General features: G+C 41.5%; 1 long non-coding RNA gene across 1 annotated transcript in view; it reads right to left on the bottom strand.

Moving 5' to 3' along the window:
- Positions 1 to 10,492: 10,492 nt before the first annotated feature.
- Positions 10,493 to 15,343, bottom strand: part of LOC137162739 (uncharacterized) — a 28,894-nt gene continuing 24,043 nt past the window's right edge. Inside the window, exon 2 of the long non-coding RNA XR_010922481.1 lies at positions 10,493 to 11,809. This is a non-coding gene — a long non-coding RNA (uncharacterized lncRNA). The remainder of the gene's footprint in view (positions 11,810 to 15,343) is intronic.

Raw genomic sequence — 15,343 nt, 5'->3', positions numbered from 1 at the left:
TATGAGGTCAAGACAAGAAGTCAATTTTGAGTCAAAGGGTCATACGAGGTCACAAGAATGGGTCAATTTGGAGTTAAGGGTTCAAATGAGGTCACAATGGTGGGTTAATGTGCAGTCAAGGGATGAAATAAGATCACAATTGAGGATATTGAGGCGTCAAGGGGTCATATGAGGTTATAACAAGGAGTCAATTTTGACACAAGGGGTCACACAAGGTCACAATAGTGGGTCAATTTGGAGTTAATTGAGGTCACAATTGGGCTCAATGAGGCGTCATAGGCTCATATTAGGTCACAACCGTAGGTCAATGTGCAGTCAAGAGATGAAATGAGATCACAATTGAGGTCAATGAGGAGTCAAGGGGTCATATGAGGACAAAAGAAGCAGTCAATTTTGAGTCAAAGGGTCATGCGAGGTCACAATAGTGGGTCAAAGAGGAGTCAAGGGTTCAATTGAGGTGACAATTGGGTCAAAGAGGAGTCAAGGGTTCAATTGAGGTCACAATTGGGCTCAATGAGGAGTCAAGGAGGCATACGAGGTCACAATGGTGGGTCAATTTGGAGTCAAGGGTTCAAATGAGGTTACAATTGGGGGGTCAATGGGGAGTCAAGGGGGGTCATATCAGGTCAAAACAAGGAGTCAATTTTGAGTGAAGGGGGGTCAAACGAGCTCACAATAGTGGGTCAATGTGCAGTCCATGGGTCAAATAAGGTCACAATTGGGGGTCAATGGGGAGTCAAGGGGTCATATCAGGTCAAAACAAGGAGTCAATTTTGAGTGAAGGGGGGGTCAAACGAGCTCACAATAGTGGGTCAATGTGCAGTCGATGGGTCAAATGCGGTCACAATTGGGGTCAATGAGGAGTCAAGGGGTCATATGAGGTCAAAGCAAAGGCTCAATTTTGAGTGAAGGGGTCATACGAGGTCACAATGGTGGGGCAATTTGGAGTCAAGGGTTCAACTAAGGTCACAATTGGGGTCAATGTGGAGTCAAGGGGTCATATGAGGTCAAGACAAGAAGTCAATTTTGAGTCAAAGGGTCATACGAGGTCACAAGAATGGGTCAATTTGGAGTTAAGGGTTAAAATGAGGTCACAACGGTGGGTTAATGTGCAGTAAAGAGGTCAAATGAGGTCACAATTGGGGATATTGAGGCCTCAAGGGGTCATATGAGGTTATAACAAGGAGTCAATTTTGACACAAGGGGTCACACAAGGTCACAATAGTGGGTGAATTTGGAGTTAAGGGTTCAAATGAGGTCAAAATTGAGGTCAATGAGGAGTTAAGGGGTCATATGAGGACAAAACAGGGATCCAATTTTGAGTCAAAGGGTCATGCGAGGTCACAATAGTGGGTCAATTTGGAGTCAAGGGTTCAAATGAGGTCACAATGGGGGTCAATGAGGAGTCAGGGGGTCATGTGAGGTCACAATAATAGTCAAGGGGTCATATGAGGTCACAATAATAGTCACGGGGTCATACGAGGTCACAATAATAGTCAAGGGGTCATACGAGGTCACAATTGGGGGGTCAAGCTGGAGTCCTAGGGTCATATGAGGTCACAATAGTCACTGTTCAGTCAAGGGGTCAAATGAGGTCACAATTGGAGTCATTGAGGCGTCTAGGGATCATACAAGGTTATAACAAGGAGTCAATTTTGACACAAGGGATCACACAAGGTCACAATTGGGTCAAAGAGGAGTCAAGGGTTCAATTGAGGTCACAGTTGGGGTCAATGAGGAGTCAAGGAGGCATACGAGGTCACAATGGTGGGTCAATTTGGAGTCAAGGTTTCAAATGAGGTCACAATTGGGGTCACTGAGGAGTCAAGGGGTCATATGAGGACAAAACAGGGAGCCAATTTTGAGTCAAGGGGTCATTCGAGGTCACATAGGTGGGTCAATTTGGAGTCAAGGGTTCAACTGAGGTCACAATTGGGTCAAAGAGGAGTCAAGGCTTCAATTGAGGTCACAACTGTGGGTCAATGTGCTGTCAAGGGGTCAAAGGAGATCACAATTGGAGGGGTCAATGAGGAGTCAAGGGGTCATATGAGGTCAAAACAAGTGTCAATTTGGTGTCAAGGGGTCAAAAGAGGTCATAATTGCGGTCAACCAGGAGTCAAGGGGTCATATGAGGTCACCATTGGGGTCAATGAGGTGTCAAGGGGTCATACAGTAAATACCTTGGCGATGGACTGATCTTTGACTACTGGTGGTAGATGTGCCAATGGCCTATGATGGGGTGGATTCAGGGTTATTACTGAGAATTCTCTCTTGGGTGTCTGGCTGGTGAGTCTTGCCCACATGCTCAGGGTTTAACTCATCGCCATAGTTGGGGTCGGGAGGAATTTTCCCCCAGGCCAGATTGGCAAAAGCTCTGGAGGTTTTTCGCCTTCCTCTGTAGCATGGGACACGGCTCACTTGCTGGTGGATTCTCCATACCTTGAAGTCTTGAAACCATGATTTGAGGACTTTAATAACCCTGTCATAGGTTAGAGGTTTATTACAGGAGTCGGTGGGTGAGGTTCTGTGGCCTGCATTGTGCAGGAGGTCAGACTAGTTGATCATATTGATCCCTTCTGATCTTAGAGTCTATGAGACTATTCGCGGCCAAAAGGACTACAAAGGGTCGTATTTCTAGGACAGGATTCCCTTGTTGTCTTTCCATTTTGCTGTATCATTGACTTACTTTCATTGTTTCATTATCATCATCATCATCATTTATTTTCTATCTTCTCTCATCTTTTGAGACTATGTACTATTCTACGGCCGGATCCAAAGTCCACTGAAGTCAAGAGCGAGAGTCCCATTTAGGCTTTAGACAGGGCCCTGCTGCTATTTCTACTTTGCTAACTACTCCTCTAGGATAGTTTGTGCAGCTCTTACTCATAGTGGTGATCACTAGCAATGTTATTCATGCTGAGTGGATTTGTTGTATTATAAATGGGCTACAAATAATTTTAAAAGCTACAGTGTTTCTTAAATGATCTTATCAGGATATTTAAGTAATGAAATGTATTAAATATTAAATTCTGGCAATCTTGGATAATCCCCAACTGCGTTCCTCAAAATATCCCAATTGGCATCCCTGCTCAGCCATTCTACTCCATTCCACTCTTTGAGCTCAAAAATGAGTGCTTATAATGAATCTAGTGCACAATGTATCTGTTTCTCAATTCTCTCATATTTCTAGTTGTTCTTCTAAAACCTCAAACAATCATACCTCTGAAATGTAGAATAGAAGATGTTATATTGCTGTTCTCTATATACATGGCAGGGGATTAATTATATAGAAGTGTGTTAAAATGTGTGTAGTTTCATTATTTTTTAAAAATAATATACTGAGACAAAATTAAAATGGAATATTTTATGAAATACATATTACATTTACATGTATGTATATATAGTAAAGTGCAATATACTGGGAGTTAAGGCCACTGTTTTGCTTTAAAAAATTACATGTGACATACTTGTGAAATGGGTTAGATGAAGGAATGAAAGATGAAGTGATTTGTAAAGTTTGAGAATTAACTCAGGATTTCCTGTATTTTGTATGAATGGTGCACAACAAACTTAATTCCTTGTCAATAATTTTGTGTATGTTTGCACAGATATTGGGCCAAATTAATCTTTAGTGTAATACCATTACTTCAATGCAGTTACACATGGGTGATGCACTATTTCCTTTACTACTAAGGCCATCTGGAAATTTGCAATGCCACAGTAATGTTTTGCTTGCTGTGGACATACTTACTCATCCTTTTTGTTGGGCTTGGGGAGGGAAGGATAAAAATTGAAGATCAATTACCCACTTTTCTCTATAGCTTCTTAAATTCCCTTGCAGGCTTTATTATGCTTAGGTCACAAGATGTGAATTTAAACATTGTTTAAAGAAGCATAAGAGTGCAATCAGGAAAAGAGACCAGAGGCCTCCTGAGGCAGAACAATTTCATGAATATCACCACAATACTTGTTCCTTTATGGAAGGGATAGATACATATAAAACACATTTTTAGGAAAACAAGTGACCATAGCAGGCTGCTTCTCTACCAGAAAGAAGTAATTTGAATGTACATGCTCAATAGTGAAGCACCTGTGTCCAGAATATAGCTTTCAGTTTTGCTCTTTAAGGACTTGAGGAATAGAATTGTCTTAGCTTCCGAGCGGACAGGAGAGTTTTGGACTCTTGGTTTGTGTCCATTCTTCTTTCTCCCCACTTGTTCCAAGAATATTCTTTCCTACTCTAGTTTCAGAAATGTTGTTGCCACTGCCTTGAAAAAGCAGGAGCAAAGTTTATGTACAGATTTTCAGGACTTCAGCGAAAACTCACTTCTGCATGTAAAAACCTCCAGGTAAAACCGCCTCTTTGACTGCTGCGTCTCCCAGGTACAACTTTCAATAGATGTGTCTGTAGTTTAAGTCTGCAACAAACATGTTAGAGTTGTTTTGTAAGAACACGTACGTGACTCTCACTCAAAAGGCACTATACCCAGCTCCAGCCAGGTGTCAGTCAAAACCTCACAGAGCTAGGGATCAAAGCTCAGGAGATGGGGTAGGAGTGTCCCCATCCAGAACTGTTCTGTGTCATAAAAGTAAATTGAATTGAAATCAATTACTCCCTCTGTTAAGCACAAGTCCCAGGGTTGGCTGGAAGCAGCTCACTATTGTCATGCCCAGTTAATCCAGCTCACTCCTGAATGACTCAATACGACCTGTTCCAGTGTATTTTCTGGGACAGATTCCACCACTGTCTTGTGTCACTGGAGCAGTATAAAGGGCTGTAAGCTGCCCAGATTGAGGCGTCTACGCTGGAGAAACAGCTGGGGATGGTGTAAAGGCTATGTCAGAGGTGTGGCACTACTGTGATCCTCAGCAGGCATAACAACTCGCTGGATCTGTTACAGCTGACGTATATTAGTAAAGCTGGGACAGCCTTGCAGCTGGGGGGGGGGGACGGGGGGACGGTGCAAAGTTGGTATAAAACCAGTTACCTTTGCCTTGCCACCCCTCTTGAGTCCTGTGGAGCCTGGCAACCATTTGCGCATTATTACTGCTTTTCTTAGGTATTACTGAGCTGTAACTCCAGAGGTGATTTAATAAATATTCTTTATAAGGTTACTTGTAACATAACTATGTGATCTTTCTTTGAGATGTCTTTTTAATCTTTGTTTACGGGGCTTCCACTGTGTGTGTTTAGCATGGGATAGCCAAAAGGACCCATTATTGGCCAAACTCTGCTCCCACTGACATTAATGGAAGTTTTGCCATCAACTTCAGTTGGCACAGCGTTGGGCCAACACTGAACATTTGCAGAGATCCTACTCTTAATAGTTTGTATACAGGAGTCTTTAAACAATACTAGGGTATTCTTTATAAAGTTTTCTCCCTCGCTCAGAATGAAGTAGGATGCAGTTAGAAAAAAAATAATTTTCCACCTTAATTACAATGAATTGATTACAGTTTTGTATGACAGTTTGATGGTGAATAATATTATCTCTTATAAGTAGTAATTTTAGTGAGTGTATGCAGTCCGTTAGACACTTATGTTTGCACAGAGGCTCCCAAATGTGTGGCATAAAAGCTGAACATTTCTGTTTGTTGAAGTCAGTTTACTAATTGTGTTGCTTTTGGAATGTTAATATCCACACATTTTTATGTAATGCCACGTAGAAATGCTCAGAAGCAGAGCTCTAGTTCATGACCCTAAGAGCATAAACATGTCTGAAGGGTCACTGGTAGCTGGAAATAAAAATTCCACATAATTTAACATTGAAACAGATTTAATTTAAAAACCAACCAGAGCAGTAACCCTCAGAAAGAGAACATTTGAATAAAAAGTTCAATAATAAATCTGGAGAGTGAAGGGGGAAAAGAGATGAGCAAATATGAATTAAAATATATATTGGTGGGTGCATTTTCTCAAATCAGGTAACATTTATTTTGTTTTTACCTACATTTATAGAAATGTTAAAATGGGAGCATATCAATACATTCTAGGCACCTTGGACATTAATTTAAGAATGTTTTAAATGCAATGGTGTCATTTAAAGTAAGCCAACCAGCAGGAAACCAGGCAGTTACAAATCTCAAATACCCTTCCAATTCTAGCAATTCCTCAAGATTAGAGTTCACCCTTTCCTTTCCTCTGATTTTCAAATGCCTGAAGAAAAGATGAGCTTCAGGTTATTTTAGACCAAAGGTGAGGGTGTGGGAGCAAATCCCCCAGTTGTTGGGCTCTCACAGACCTAAGCAACAGAGCTCCAACTTGAGGTAATAAGCCAACTTTGGCTCCCCCTCCCACAATGCTCCAGCTGAGCCTGATGAGGGTGTCATCATTTGCTGCCGGGGTAGGCCAGGAGCAAATTGCTACTTTCTGGATCAAGTGGGAAGATTCGGGAGGGGGAGAGAGGGGGCAGTCTGTTTTAGGTGTGTCTGAGTCAGCGGCTCCTGGAGCTACTCTTGCACTTCTCAAACTTCCTTACATATTACCTCTTGCTTATGGCTGTGCCTAGCGGACACAGCCTAGTCCATATTCATTGAAATATAAATAAACGGCCATTCTCTGGGAACCTCTTTTGGTTCATATGGTAGCATATGGAACGTCTGACATGTTTAGCTTTTAATGCTATTTGCCTCATCTGTTCTGAGTGTATCATCTTTTCCATATCGAGTGCCATGGATTCTTGACCTTGTTTGACTAAATTGTGCACTCATGCTCGTTCCTGTGGTGACAAAGAAGCTGGACTTTTCTAAATGTATGCTGTCAACATCTCTTAGCACTGAGAAGATTAGACCTTTTTTTTTCCTTTTTCTATTCTTTAATTACTAACAGTGTCAAGGATATTTACAACAGCAGGCAGAGTAGAGAAGACAGACACTTGAAACCTTGGCTGTGTACAGCCAAAGCAGGAAAATCTGCAAATGGAGTCTCAAAAGACATTAAATGCTAAAGTAGTTTACATTGCTAACATTCATCACAGCCTACAGGCTCTGTGCCATCTCTATTCCCCACTGAGAAATAAAACTCTGGGAGCTTTCTGAATTCATTTTAAGGAATATAAAATGCTCACCGTAAATGTACTGAGTCGGCATCTTCAGGCCCACTCAGTCCCATCTGTAACACAAAAGTCATTATCTAATGGCCAAATTCTGGACTCCAGGAGAAGTACAAATACAGGGGTATTCTGCACGAGTTTCTCCCCCGGGGTGGAGATCTAGGAAATCTCCTGTTCGTGGTGAGGAACATCGGTGCAGATGGGCTACAGATCATGGTTACAACCCTGTTTGCTGTGCCTCTCACTTAAATCCACCTCCAAGCCCTCTCTGCACTATTACCAAAAACTTGCCTTGGAGCCCTAGGCTGTAGCACAAGAGGAGTGCTGAATCCCCCGAACAGCCTCCATTTGGCTGGTTTCTACCACTTGTGTAATGGAACAGCAAAATTAAGGCCCCCCACCTATTGTGTTACATAATTTATGGACAGCCCCACAGAATTGCTTTCACCTTCTTGTTAACCAGGCTGAGGCTGTGGAGTGGTAACTAGTGGGAATAGGAAGGGGGCATGAGAAAGGTCTCAATGAGGTCCTGGGGTGCATGAACTTACTGGTCAACAAGCCCTACATGAGCAATGCTAACCAAGGTGGGGTGCAAGAGGCGATTTCAGCCTATGAAAACCTAAGAAGGTTACACTGGACAGTCTAACTTGCTGCACTAAGTTGAGTAGCCAGCGTATTTCTAATGGCCACCCAGAACCAGGTTGCAAGCAATCTTGCCAGTGTGGCAACCCATCTCAGTGTGGCCTCTGCAACCATTGCCTGGAGCTGCTGAGGATCAGCCTGGGCCCCAGCCTGTGCCCAAGCCCCAGTGAGATACCCCAGCCTCCCACTGTGGATCTGCCAGTCATCGATCCTCATCATCCAAACCTAAGCACCGCTTTAGTGTTCCAGTAATACACATTCACAAGGTGGATGGGTGCCCCACATCTCAGCTGGACTCCCCAAGCTGTCCATTTGAGCCAATAGGTACCTTGGGACATGTACCCAGACCAAGCAGAGACATTCACTGCCATCTTGGGTCCTCCAGCTGTTTCACCAAGGAAACATGGATGAAGGTGAGTTTTCCCTATCTTTTTCTTCACCATGAAAGCCCCATTCCCCACAGTCCTAACCCTGATGTCCCTGCACTCCACATTTTACCTCATGCACTGGTATATCCACATTTTTCTTCTGTTCTCCACACTGTTTTGGATTTTGCACCTTTCTGTTGCATTGTTACTTTTGAGCACCACGTCCCCCCCGGACACACTTTGAGTTGCAAGTAAACTTGGTTGCATGTAGACTGGCATCTGTCTTCCTTTCTCCCAATGACCATTTGAGCCAATAGGTACCTGCTGTGGTATAGAAGATCTTGTGCAGCAACTGGTTACAAATGACAGATGGTGGCCTCTGTGCACTTGTCCTGGTGTGATGCTGGTGGCAATCTCCTTGGCAGCCACCACCCACAGCTCTCTGCCTCCTCCACCTCCACCGCTGCCAGGTGGTGGTGGTTGTTTCTTCCTCTTGCTCCTCCCCACTTTTGTCCTTCTGTAGCCCCTCAGGTACCCAGAACTGCACTGTGATGTCATGCACAGGCCAGGAATCTCTTACCCACAGAGTAGGGTAGTGTAGTGCACTACCAGAGGCATGGAGACTCCTGCATAGCAATTGTAGGATGATGAAGGGCATCACCTTCCAGGTGGCCACATGGGCTCTTTACTGCTCCTCTGTGGCAGTAAGTGGCAGTAAGTAAGTGAGGTTGACGATGGGTGTGAGGAACCATAGTCCGAGGGCTTATCCTGTCACCTGTGTGGGGTGCATGTCTATGAGGGGCCAGACCCCTCTCCCCGTGGTAGTAATGCCAGTGTTGGGTGGGAAGTGGTGGCTAGTGGTGTGTACAGCTTGGATATGGGTAGTGTGTGTGAGTGAGAGTAAGGGAGGGGAAGGGGTCTGAGTCTTACCTAGCAGCCACTCCAAGAGAATTCCCCCTAAGCAAACATGTCATTCAGCCCCGATTGCAACCACAGGTACAGTAGAACCTGAGAGTTACTAACACCTCAGGAATGGAGGTTGGGTGTAACTCTGAAATGTTCATAACCCTGAACAAAAAACGTTATGGTTGTTCTTTCAAAAGTTTACAACCAAATATTGACTTAATACAGCTTTGAAACTTCACTATGCAGAAGAAAAATGCTGCTTTTAACCATCTTAGTTTAAATGACACAAGCACAGAAACAGTTTCCTTACCTTGTCAAATCTTGTTTTAAAAAAAAATATTTCCCTTCTAAAAAAAATAGTTTATGTTTAACACAGTACTGTACTCTATTAGTTTTGGGGGTTTTTGTTGGCGGAGGGGGGGCTCTGCTGCTGCTTGATTGCATACTTCCGGGTCTAAATGAGGTGTGTGGTTGACTGGTCAGTTCGTAACGCTGGTGTTCGTAACTCTCCAGTTATGTGTGTTGTGGCACAGTCCTAGGTACTTCATCATAACATCCATGAAGATCGGCTGTGCACTGGAGATCTGCCATGAACGTGATGGCAGAAGTTCAGTGTCTGCTGACATAGACGTATTCCTTGTGCTTGGGGTTTCTGGTACTCACATATGTGCCATCCACAATATCTGGCACATGTGGGAAGGCTGTAGTCTGAAAGATATCTAGTACATTTCAGCTCAGGGTGGCTGGGTAGGAGGGGAACTGGGTATTTTCTCCCATGTGGTTGATAATGGCTCTCAGCAACTGTAATAGTACCTTGGAGACCATAGGCTGGGTGATGCTAATGGACTGGGCAGTGACCCATTGAAAGGAGCCTGAGGACAGTATGGCCAGGGTTATGCTGATCTCTGTGTAGGGAGCTTGTGATTCCTGCATTGGGCAGCGGCAAGATGGTTGTGCAGCATGTCACATAGGTGCAGCAGTGTGTTTGGATGTTGTGAGATTTAATTAATTAATGTTTGACACTATCTGAGATCTCAAAAAAGAAGGTTCAAAGCAGAATTTAGATACAAGATTCCAGTGGAGAAAAACTAATGTTGGATCCTTACCACACTTCTCAGCATACAGTGCACCATAAAGGTACATATGTGTCTTCTACTTTTCCTTGTTGTTCAAGTTTCCTGAGTAATATAGGATGAGTAGGATGCTTTACTCTGTTTTCTTTTTTCTCATGTAATGGTTGGTTCAGTTTCTGTAGTTTTGACAGAATAAAGTGTCCATACACATCATTTAGCATTCCCTGATACCTTTTCAGTATTTAGCTAAAGGAAGGGGTATTTGGGGAGTGAGTTTATGTACTGGATACATACCAAACTTAACAATACGTATGGCCTTATGTTCTAATACAATTGTCCTCAAATCTCTAGCTGAGGGTTAAACCACATACAAAACAATTCCTTCTTTCTTGCCGTAGGCTGAATGTAGTGGGATGTTAAACTATTATCTCCACAGAGCAGGACAGAGATATTATAGTAGAACATTCTTTGTTTCCCATAAAATATGTGGAATGAAACACTGCAGTATTTTATTAACAGAGGATGGGAATTTTCAAAGGTGACTAAGAGTTAGGTGCTTAGATCCCAGCCTGTATGTACCTCAGACTTATTGATTTCACACACTGTTGAAAAAAGGGAACAGGGAGGCATGCTACATCTACAGCAACGGGGTTATTTTAATGTTTGAGGGAACCACACATGGCAAATCTGATGCATGAAGAGATTGTATATTACATACTCCTGGGGAAATTAAAGAGATCTGATGTACCACAGGCAAATACAGTAGGGACTTTTTGGGTGTGTTTTTTTAGTGTTTTGATGCTTTCATTCTCTACTGAACAGTGTCTTTACCTTTATATTGTCATTTGTGATTTGTTTCAGAGAGTATTCATCTGAGAAAAATGGAGAGTCACATTGGATAACATGAGCCAGTGGCACTGAGCTAGAGAGATGTGACTGTCACAACAATCATACACAACAACAACAAAAAAGCCCTCTGTTCCTTGGGAGCTGGAAAGTGGCTAACCTGCTTTTGTGATGTTACATTTATGCACAAAACACCAACTTTGTTACGTGTCCGTGCCTATAGCAGAAATGAAGTCTGACAATGAACTCCTGAAAGGTCCCCACCTACAATCTCTCTCTCTGACAGAAATATCCTTTGTTCTTCAAACTCCTCCCCCTTCTCAAAAATATCTATTGACACCATCTTATGTTCTCAATATTAAATAAAAACAAATTGTTTTGAACTGGATTCTGAGGAAAACCACATATTGCATTAGATTAAATATTGGAAGATGGGTAGTAATTATTATCCAGAAAAATATATTAAATAGATAATTTATATTTATTTATTTCACACAAATATTTTGGGCCAGATTACCTCCCCAGATGCTATACACTAGCATAGCTCCACCGATTTATGCCAGGTGAGGATCTAGACCACAATATTTGTAGGAAAAATGAGTGAGTTGGTGAATACAGTTTTAGTCAATGGATGCCAGTTTACACCAGCTGAGGATCTGGCCCATAAAGTATAACTATTACAGACCAGATCCTCAGCTAGTATGAATAACTGTCTCTTGGTTGAAGCCTGACCCTCAGATTTTAAAATGGAATGGCTTTAGAGTGTGATCCAGTTCCCTTGCTGTCATGTCTTCTTTCCTGGTCTTCTAGTTTCTTGAAGCATATAGGTAGTAATAAGGCAGGTCCATTCTCAGCTTTTCACAGGGAGATCGGAAGGAAACGTCGCTTTTCTTATTTGAGTTCATAATTGTGCTCTCTCATTCTGAATAGGGGATTAAGAAAAATAAGCAGTTATGGATCTAAAATTGAACTTGGCAGGGTACAAAACTGTGGGGGAATGAGTTACACTGCAACATTCACAGAGTGTAGCAGACGTGAACACCAACTGTAAACGGTAACCATTTACAGACTTTTCAACATTATCTGCAATGATAAAAGCATACACTAGTTCTGCCATTATTCCAGTATTAAACATCTATTAACACAGACATTCTAGTAATGAGGTGATTTCAACAATTAATTTCCCCATTTCCATTGAGCTAAACTCTTGAAAGTCATTATTGATTAATAATCAACTACTGAATGCAGGAAAAAATAAATCAAGTCCTGAGTTTGAACACTAAACTTTCACCTTTCCATTATTCCATCAAAGGTTACCAAAAGGTCGCTGTCTGTTTTTATCAGACTCCTACTGTTCTAGTGCCTGATATTTGGTATAGTCTTATGTCTTTATTGCTTGTGTTTATTCCCAGTATTCAGAAGCCCAGTCTATTCTTTGGAGATGAATGTAACCTCTTTACCGCTTTACAGTGTTTCAAGATAAGGTTTCATTTTCACCATATGTTGAACAATCATATGCACCGTTGTTAGGAGGTTGAAAATATTTATAAATAAGGCGCTGAAGCTTAAGATGAAAGCATCCCTTCTTTAATCTTAGGTTGCTTTCTTCAATTAAAATAATAGCATTAAATGATGTTTGAGCATTTAAAAAGTCAAAGCTCTCCACAAGTGAGTGATGGCACCCTAGGGAGAGCTGGATCTGACCAAAGGGTGGGCTGCTATCAGTTAGTGCATGTGTATATACAGAGTTGCACTTCAAAGCAAAGGAAATGATGCTGTACTTAAGGTGATAGAAGCCTGACTTTGCACATCAGAGTCCAGATTTGTAGACTTTAAAGTGCATGTGTGCTGGCAACATAACCATCAACAGACAGCAAACATTGACTATAGAAGGAGGCTTTATCCACAAAGTGCTAAAGAAGAGTCACAACTCATGTAAATTGGTGTAGCTCCATTGACTCCATTGGGGCTACATCAATTTATACTACCTGAGGATCTGGCCCACCTTCATTAGTCTCCATTTCACCATCTCCTTATCGTTTCTGAGAGTAAGCTACTGGATGTCTTAGGAAACAAATGTATTTTAGGAATATTAGTGAGTGCAAAAAACACTTCTGAAATATAAATAGCTAGATTGGCATGCTACTGCCTTTATCAAATGAAATTAATCCAGAAAACACTGATAAGAATTTTACATAGAAGTTTTGTCATCCAAGTTGTATATGATGGATGTCTTTAAAAAGTACCAAGTCAGCTGTAGGATCTGACTGGAAGTCAACTTTTAAAAAGCTAGAGTCTTCTCTCTGCAGCCAACAGCAGGATATGACTATCCAGGGGGGATCAATAAGTCAATACAACACACACTACAATACACAGTCGACTGAAAAAACATAGAAAAAACCTGTTCATTGTAGTCAGATCTAATTGTTTCTGATGAACAAATTATTGTTTGTTCTATGGTAAGGTCCAAAGACGTAACATGGATCACGGCCCCGTTGTGCTAGGCACTGTACAAACACACAGTAAGAGACAATCTTTGCCCCTAAAGCTTACATTTTAAACTACATTTCCTTCCTTTATTTTGAGCACAGTGTTGACTTCATGCACATTGTTATTGACGGCACAAGACATCCGTAATGCCTTTGCTTAGAGAAGTCAATGTTCAGCTCCACAGTTTTTAGAAAGATTAGTTTAATAAGCTCTAACATAAATCATCGTCATCAGGGGTCCTAGCAAAGGTAAGGAAATGGAAAAAAATGGCTGTCCCATTCTCTCTCTCAGACACACAAAGAATTGTAAGGGCCCCTTAAAAGCCTCTCTGTTGACTAATCACGAGAGAGAGTTGAAATTGTATGAATTTTTAAAATTTCATTGACACTGTTTTTGCAAAAGAAAATTTTCCTGCAAAATGTTTTCACCATTTCTAGACCAGTTGCACTAGTCAACTAGAAGATAGGTGATATATTTCTGTCAGATATAACCCACAGTGTGTGTGTGACTGCAGTAATGGGATATTTAGAGGGAAAGTCAGTAGGAGGTTTGCTATTGACTTCAGTGATACCAGGATTTCATCCCTAGTGATTTCCTCTGCATCTGGCCTGGAAACTAGCCTTTTTGGTGGTGCACTTCCACTGCTGATTATTCAGGTCACATCATGTCACCATGAAGGTGTGATTTCCTGACGTCATTTAATTCAGTTCCCTGATTTGCAATACTTTGGATCTCTACCACTATGCATTATTTCAAAGCTTCATCATACTAGAACCATGACACTCTGCATTTCTGGCTTCTCTAAAAAATTTTCATGTACAGTAACTGTCTCTTTCTTCCCTTCCACTAGAGATTTGCACACATTTTTTCCTGTTCTCTACATTTTCTCTTTTATCCAAAACATTCTTTTCAATTCTAGATTTTTTTCTCACGAACCTTTCCCTCAAATTCAACTTAAATCTCCCCCCAAAATCCATGTTCTGAAATGATTTTGATAGCTCTTTATGACCCAAAAGTGAGCTTCTGAGCCTTCCATTCTGCTCCCTTTTTCAGCAAAGCTGACAAAAGAAGTGTCTGCAAGAGCCAGTTACAAATGAGATGAAGATCAGTAAAAGTGCTGCCAGTTTTAGACTCACCAAAAGTGCAAATTACATTTCTTTGCAGCAACTTCCTGTGTTTCTTTAAAAAGAGGTAGAGGTTATTAACCTAGCAATTAACTGGAAAGAAAAATAGCAGACCAGATCATCAGTAATTGTATGTTGGAGGAAGTGTGGGGAAAACCTTTCAGGAAGTACCTATATATCAATCAGTAGTCAACAACTAGTTACCAATCATTAATCAACATCAACAAATTATAGGCATCACAGTTGGACACAACTGGAACCAGCATCCAACTTTCATTTTACTGGTACACACGTATTGCCTTGAGATCTTCAAAATTATTGTAACTCTGCAGTTGACTACACATTTGAGGGGAACCAGTTGTTTGGCAATGAGCTGTTTTCTTCATTGCTGACAATTATCCTGTTGCAAATGGAGCTCTTAATGAGCTTCTGAAATGTTTAATTTTAATTACGTTGCAAAAGTTATTTCTATGAATCACAAATTGAAGGAAAATTGCATGATCCTTTTTCTTGTCTTGCTCCATGCAGCTAGAATTTTGATCCCTCAGATGACCCCAAATTGGAGTTTTCAAGGTTACCTCAGACAGGGCCACACTCTGCATTAGTAACAGTTAGTCTCACTCTGTAAAATGGAAATTTCTGCAACATGGCTTCATTTCTCATTATCTGTAATAGCACGATGACAACCATCTTGGGTCAACACCAGGGACTGAAAGAGTTGAAAGCTTGAATCTCAAGAAGTTGAGTTAAATTGCCAGACACTCCTGCTGGAAGCTGTAATGGACTCATATCCTCTGCAGAATGAGCACAGAAAAGGGACTTTGGCCAGTGGGTTAGAGTAG

This window comes from Emydura macquarii, unplaced genomic scaffold (genome assembly GCF_026122565.2).
Source record: "Emydura macquarii macquarii isolate MOO-44397 ecotype Brisbane River unplaced genomic scaffold, CSIRO-AGI_Emac_v2 contig_2457, whole genome shotgun sequence".
Lineage (NCBI taxonomy): Eukaryota > Metazoa > Chordata > Testudines > Chelidae > Emydura > Emydura macquarii.
Note: the sequence above shows the minus strand (reverse complement) of the source record. Positions and strands in the feature narration are given on the sequence as shown.